This window comes from Halichoerus grypus, chromosome 1, assembly GCF_964656455.1.
Source record: "Halichoerus grypus chromosome 1, mHalGry1.hap1.1, whole genome shotgun sequence".
Taxonomy (NCBI): domain Eukaryota; kingdom Metazoa; phylum Chordata; class Mammalia; order Carnivora; family Phocidae; genus Halichoerus; species Halichoerus grypus.
In genome coordinates, this window is record NC_135712.1 from 213,676,495 (window position 1) to 213,683,847 (window position 7,353).

The 7,353-nt window shown below is 61.8% G+C and overlaps 1 long non-coding RNA gene across 1 annotated transcript; it reads left to right on the forward strand.

Moving 5' to 3' along the window:
• Positions 1–2,598: 2,598 nt before the first annotated feature.
• On the forward strand, positions 2,599–4,264 carry LOC144380129 (uncharacterized). The gene is made up of 2 exons (XR_013443942.1): positions 2,599–3,556; positions 3,794–4,264. It is a non-coding gene; the product is annotated as an uncharacterized LOC144380129 (long non-coding RNA).
• Positions 4,265–7,353: the final 3,089 nt, after the last annotated feature.

Sequence of the window (7,353 nt, forward strand, 5' to 3'; positions counted from 1 at the left end):
TTGTAGGTCAGCGGCCGAACGCGCGCCCTGTGCCCTGGCCCGGGGGTTGCGAGCAGGTGCCGCGAGAAGGGCTGGGCCGGCCAAGCCCATGGCTGCCACGCTCCCGACCACACTCAGTGCTGCTCTGAATAACCGGGCAGCCCCTGTAGAGCGGGCCCCACTCAGCGACCTGAAAAGTGAGCCACAGGGCAGTGGTCAAGGGACCCCACCCAAGGGACATCGGAGACACAGCCTCCGTGGCACTCAGCTGTCCCGGGCAGTTTGGGGGCCTGTCCCCATGGGGCAGAGGGCAGCGAGGAGGAGGAAGAGGAAAGGTAGGGCGGCCTTCCTCCCCGATTCCCCTTGTCCTAGATAGGACAGAGCCAGGGACCCTCCTGCCCCGGGCCGGGCAGCCCCAGAATGCAGGTGTCTTGTGGTGAGCTGGCTATGGTGGTTCCCCTCGGAGAGTGAATGGGGAGTGGGCTGGAATTGAGGTCAGGACTTCCTCCCTATCCCACCTGCCCACCACCCCTGCCCCCAGGCCCCCTGGTGTCCCCCTGCTCGCCCCCCTGGGGTTTGTATTGTGGACTTACCCTCCTGGCCTGAGTCGGCTGCTTTACCCCTGCCGCCCCTCCCCTCCCCGGGACTCAGCTGTCCCTGACAGTTTTGAGGGCCAGAGGGGCTTAAAGGGGACAGGGAGATGATGAGGCCATTTCTTGGGCACCCTGGCAGATCTGGGGAGACCTGGGAGGTGGTGGAGGTCATGTGGTCGTCGGTCCCCATTGGCTCGCTCCTCCCACAGGCACCAGCAACCCCCCAGTCAGCCCCAAGGACGCCCCCACTGGGGCCTGAGCTGGAAGGTTGGGGTGCCGGGGTGGAGGCAGCTTTGGGTGGCCGCTCTGGCCCTGCTGGGACGGTGGCAGAGTGGGGGTACCAGCAGAGGCCCTGCTGATTAAGAGGGCTGGCTAAGTGCTCCCTGATGTGAGTGGCACCTTGGGGTGCGGGGGGTGTACTAAGATAGAACAGAGGGGGCCGGGAGCTGCAGCCTCGGGGGGCCAGGAGAAGGAACAGCTTTAGGAGGGCCCTCCAGGGGCTCCATGGGGATCCTGGGAAGCCAGGGGAGCCGGGGGGGGGCTCCTCCCGGGGAAGGGGACACCCGGAGGTGACGGGGTTCTGCCACTGGCCCCAGCCACAAGACATTGGACCTTGCCCGGTTTCCCTGGCACTCCAACCTGGCCTGGAACCCTGTCTCCATGTTTTGTGTGTGACCACAGGCAAGAACTCTGCAGCCCCGGCCTCAGTTTCCCCATCCGCAAGAGAGGGATGGATACACTGTACTTGTTGGATGGAGTGGTGGAGAGAAGGGTGCACCCTCCTGAATGCTGGGCGGGCGTCTAGCAGGCGTCGGTACTGTCCCCACGCTCACGGGGTGGCCTGAAGGTGGCCAGGCCCAGGGCTCCTCCTCATGGTGCCTGGCAACATGAGACCCCTGAGCTCACAGGTGAGGGCAGTGAGGCATGGAAGGGCACGTCACCTACCCGGGGACATCTCGCCAGCAGGTGGCCGAGGCAGCTGGATTCCAAGCTGCCTGCTCCCGCTCAGGGCTGCCCAGGCTTGGGGCGTCCTGTCCTGGGCCCCAGGAGGGAGACCCCCGGGCACCGACCAAGGGCGGCACCTGAGGGGTGCCTGGTGGACACGGGAGGGGAGCGTCGGGTTTGTCTGGGCATCGGGGAGGGCAGGTGCTGCAGGAGAGGGCCGGGCTCGCCGGATGGACGTCCGCACCATGCCCAGAGCCACCCACCCGGGCAGTGATGGTTTCGGAGGGAAGAGAAGACTCTTCCCAGGGTCTGGGTGGGAAGGCAGACGGCCGGGGTGGGGGTGAGTGGCCTGGCCCTGCTGTCTCTGCCGGAAAGGTCCGTAGGGTCGACGTCTGACAGACTTGAGTTCAAATCTCAGTTCTGCTGAGCGATTTGGGCGGTGTGATTTCCCTCTCTGAGCCCTAGAGAGATGGGTCACAGGATAATCTGATCTCTCGAGGTGGTGGCCCTCATCAGGGTGACCGAGTTTGCCAGGACAGGGAACTTTCAGCCCTGAAACCGGGAAAGTTCTGGGCAAATTGGGATGAGGAGGTCACCTTATTGCTAATGTTCTCATTCTTTTTAACTGTGATCAGATACACACACACAAGATGTACCACCTCAACCGTCTCTAAGCGCACAGCTCAGCGGCGTGAAGCACACTCATCCTGTCCTGTAACCACCCCCACCCTCCGTCTCCAGAACGTTCCATCTCCCCACACGGGGACTCTGTCCCCACGAAGCACGGACTCCCCTCCCCCTCCCCCTGCCCCTGCCCCCGCTCGCACCCTCTCTTCTCTGTCTCCGTGGACGGGACTCCTCTGGGGACCTCCTGGGAGTGAGGTCCTGCGGGATGTGTCCCTCTGGGTCTGGCTCCTCTCACTGAGCCCAGTGTCCTCGGGGTCCCTCCGAGTCGTGGCAGGTGTCAGGGTCCCTTCCTTCCTAAGGCTGGAGCGTGTTCCCCCGCGTGGATGAACCGCACTGTGTGTACCTTCCCCCAGCTCATAGTTTATGGCACAAACTGAGTCTCACGTGACGAGCTGATGCTAGCTTCTCCAGGCCCGGGAACTTAACACATGGAGGAGTTTAAAATCTGTTTCTGTTGCTTTCCCAGCTGGTGTGTTTTCAGACCCTAACTGGAGGCCCAAGACCATCAACTCGACGCCTCCGTACGTGGCCAGTGCACGATTTGTTCCACCTGTGAGAGTGTAAGACTTGAAATCGTTTTCAATCCAGTGAGATGGAATTGGGCGCCAGTTCCTGGACCTGCCATGGTCCCAGTCTTGCCAAAGGCACCAACGCTGTTGTCCGCGTCCTCCCGCGTACGCGGTGACCCTCGGTCTGTGCTCACCCTCCATCCACCGATGGACATGGGGCGTCGCTTCCACCTTCTGGGGACTGAACCGTGCTGCCGTGCGCCCGGGTGGACACATATCTGTTTGAGTCCCGGCTTCCCGTTCTTCGGGGTGTGGACCCAGACGTGGGGTTGTCAGATCACACAGGAATTGTGTGTGCACCTTTCTGCAAACCGCCAGACTGGGGCCCACAGCCCTGCCCCATCTCCACCCCCTCACTGTGCCCGAGGGCCTCGATGGCTCCCCATCCCGCCCATCCCGGCCCACACGTGTTACCCTCGGAGGGCTTTCTGAGTTGAGGATCTTATTGCCACTGCTCTGCCGTGACCCCGGTGTCTGGGTGGCCAGGCAGGGCTCTGGGAATGCCGGAACCCCCTGTCCCCGTGCCCCAGCTCCTCCCTGCGACCCTTCACGCACCACTCGGGTCGCAGATGGTTTCTGCCGAGGGGCACGAACGGGCTGCCTTGGGCTTTGCAGCCCCGAGGGGCTCTGTCCCCGCTCCCGGCCGCCGCAGCGGGAGGGCGGCCCCGGGGACGCACACCTGACCGGGCGTGGCTGCTCTCCTTGCGGACACGGACCTTCCAATTCCGCAGAGCTGTCACCCCTCGTGTGCTTCCCACGCACTGCGCCCCCGGCAAAGATCTGGTGAGTGAACGGTTTTGTGCCCAACGCGTCAGCAGGACAGCGACGTGCTGCCGGCCAGTGTGTGGGCATCGGGGCATTTTTATCAGCCACAGCTGCTGACAAAGCCCTTGGGTGAGATGAAATCACACTGACGGTTTTTTTAAATCAGAACAGCTTTATTGGGCTAGAATTAACATACCGTACAACGCACCCGTTTAATGGGGAAGACTTCTTTTTTCTTTTTTTATATACTCACAGGGTGGCGCCACCGTCAGCGGCTGTCCATCTTACTGCTCCCGAAGAAGGAGGCCCGGCCCCAGCCCCCGGCGCCCACTCACCCTTCCAGTCCCTGGATTTGCAGGGCTGGCTCCTGCTGAGGGTCTGCGCGGCGTGCGGACGGCTGTCTCCTCCCCGTGTCCTCACGGGGTCCTCCCTGTGTGTGTGCTCCTGTCCTGAGCACCTCCTCTGTAAGGACACACATCGGGTTAGGGCCCACCCACCCTTGTGACCTCATTTATTTTTTCAGGATTTTATTTTTAAGTCATCTCTACTCCCCACGTGGGTATTGAACTCACGACCCCGAGATCCAGTTGCACGCTCCTCCGACTGAGCCAGCCGGGCGCCCCCTCCAAGCACAGTCACATTCTGAGCTCCTGGGATGTTGGGGCTTCAACATATGAATTTGGGGGGGACACGATTGAGTTCATAAGAGTGTCTTTTGAAAGATTTTGATTTTTGTTTGTTTGACGTGAGGACTTAACAGATTCAAATCCCTCAAGTGTACAAGGACGCAGGGTTCTGAGCCGTTAGGCGCACAGCGCGTGGGTGGTGAGTGGGTTTGGGGGCCCAGGCCCTGCTGACCGTGACCCACAGGCCTTCCCACCTCTTGTCTGTGGCCCCGGGGGGCCATGCATACGGTGACCCAGCACCCCCCGATGTGCCTGGTTCTTAGCGATTTCCGGGGATGCAGGACTTGCGGTGCTGAGACTGGGAACTTCCTGGCAAGTTGGGACAGATCCGTCACCCTACGTGGACTGTGTCTTCATGTCAGGGGTGGGGGTGGGAGATGGGGGGCCCACGAAACCAAGTGCATGGGATCCTCCGAGCTCTGCTGCCCCCGCCTGTCCGGCCACTTAGCTCCGCCTCATCTGGGTCTTGCTCTGCTTGGGTCTTGAGGCCCCAGGAGCGAAGAAGGGCAGCGGGGTTTTGCTAAGCTGCATGAGTTCTGGGGGCAGGAAGGCTGTTTAGAAGGGCCAGCGGCCGAGAGGGCCCGCCAGTCGGGAGGCTTCCAGGCCGCAGTGGAGGAAGTGAGCAGTTTCCCAGGGGACTGGGACCCCAAACCCAGGGGAGGGCAGGCAGAGCTCGTGGGACCGACTGGGGCCCAGCCCATTCTGTGGTGAGGGGCAGGGATCCTTGGAGCACCTGGAAAGCATACCCCTCAGACCCCACCACAGGAAGCCTGGGGAGCAGTGGGGCTGGGGCAGACGGGGAGGAGGCGGCGGGGGTCCCGACACCCACAGTCCCCGCCCTGCCGCCTCCGCCCACCGACTGCAAATGCAGCAGGCCCTGACTGCACCTGTGGCCCGTCCCCTGCAAACGCAGGCCTGTGGCTGGCTCTCCTTCCCGGAATCATGCCACCGCCCAGACCTGATCTCCCCTCCCTTTTCTTTTGGTTGAGGTGAAATTCACATAAAATTAGCTGTTTTTAAGTGAACAATTCACTGGCATTTGGTGCATGCCCAGTGTTGGGCCACCACAAGTTCTATCGAGTTCCAGAACATTCTGTCACCCCAAAAAGAAACCCCGTCTCCATCAGCTGTGTCACCCCCCCTTCCCCAGCCGTCGGCACCCACAAGCCCCCTTCCCGTCCGTGGATGAGCCTTTCCATAAGTTCGCTGGCTTTGTCCAAACCTGTCTGGACTGCGGATTTTTCCCGCCCTTCTGGATTGAGAGGGGTGGGCAGCTTGAGGTGCACAGCTGGCCATGGGTATCGCCCTCAGGTCAAGGGGCACCCTGTCCCCCCTACCCCCCTATGCTCCAGGCTCCCACGGGCAAAGAGGATGGTTCTGGGGAGAGCCAGGTTCAAATTCCAGCTTCGCCGAGGCACTGATGATCTCTGAGCCTCAGTCTCCCCGGCTGTGAAATGGCTGCAAATGAGAAATTGTCCCACCAGGGTTTTGGGGAGGGCTCAGGGAGACGTGGTTCCCAGGCCAGGAAAGCTTCCCAGTCACCTTATGACGTAGGCATATTCCAATCACAGAGGAGGTGCAGGGGCTGCGGTGAACGTGGGGCGCGGCCAAGAGCCGGCACACTCAGGCTTGGCTGACTTCCCAGCCCCTGCTCCGGGCCACTCTGCGCTGACTTTGAAAGCTCACAAGAAATTTCCTCCCTGGGGAAACTGAGGCCCCAAAGACCCCCACGCAGCCCCCAGGGTCACATCAGCATGGGTCCGACCGGTGGAGACGGTAACTGCCCAGGGTTCTCGGTGCCTCCGGAACCACAGGCTGGACCCCTGTGGTTAAGAAAACAGGACTGAGTTCTGCTCCCGAGCCCCATCTGGGAGTCATTAAGGAGCGAGTTCCGAGTGTCTTCCGGGACTCGGTGGAAGCGCCCCTCACGGGACCTCCTGCCATTCAGGTACACCAAAACCAGGGGCCCTGGGGACACAGCGGGTCCGGGACGCCGTTGGGAAGCAGGCGGTCAGTTCCCAGGGAAATGGGCAGACTGCTGAGTCAGAAGGAAGCTGCTGACCTGCAGAGTCGCACCGCTGGACCAGGATGGCCTCCAGGGCTAACAGCAAGAGGTGCTGGCAGTGAGACTGGACGAGGGACTTCCAGGTCTCCCAAATGGGGAGGGGCTGGCCCATGTCCCTCAGGGGCTTACCCACTTCCACACCGTTGGTCTCCATCTCCCACTTATGCTCCTGGTACACGTGCCTTAGGTGGCCCTTGGAGAGGCCGAGGGGATCTGGGACAGCGGGGAGGGAGATGGGCATGGATGAATGACACCCACGTCACCCTAGGCTGGGGCCATGGGCAGAAGGAGCTGCCAGAACCCCTTCGGTCTTACCCAAGCCTCCTCCCTGTGGCCAACTTTGCCTAAACCATTGTGTGTCAGCTTGGACGTCCCCTCCTCCAGGAAGTCTTTCTGCTTCCTCCATCCCCTCCCTCTACAAAGGTAGGGCCAGGTGCATCTTATTCTCCCCCCGTCCCTGGTACCCAACAAGGCAGGGACCCCCTAAATGGTGGGGAAGGAGCTAGTGAAAGAGGAACGAGAGCAGATCATCGAACCGAGCCCCTAGGTGGGACAAATGGGGAAACTGAGGCCATGAGTGCGAGGGAGCTGTTAGAACTTAAAGACGGAGCCCCAGACAGTGACCTCCAGAGGCCTCTCCAGCCCCCGCTCCCCAGAGTCCTGTCCCTTCCTGTGGAGACCGAAAGAGGGCTCGCAGGGAGGTGCACGCCCCAATTCCTGGAGGCCGCAGACAGGATTTTAGGTTAAGGACCTGAGCTGGGGAGGGTCTCCTGGATTGTCTGGTGGGCCCCACACGTGGTCGGTCGCAAGTCCTTCCCCCTTTTGTCACCTCCCCGCAGGCTGCGGACGGAGGCCGTCTCCTCCACCTCTGAGCTCCTTTCCAACCGGTCTCACCTCTGGGGTCCACCCCAGGACCCCGATTTCAGCAAGAATCCTGCCAAGTCATTTAGCCAGACCCCCCCCCGCCCCCCCGCCGTGTCTCCTCTCAGCGACTCTCCGTCCACCGAGCCGCCTTCCTTTGGCTGTAAAGCGGCGTGTGTCCCCCATGACTTCTGTGACCTCCC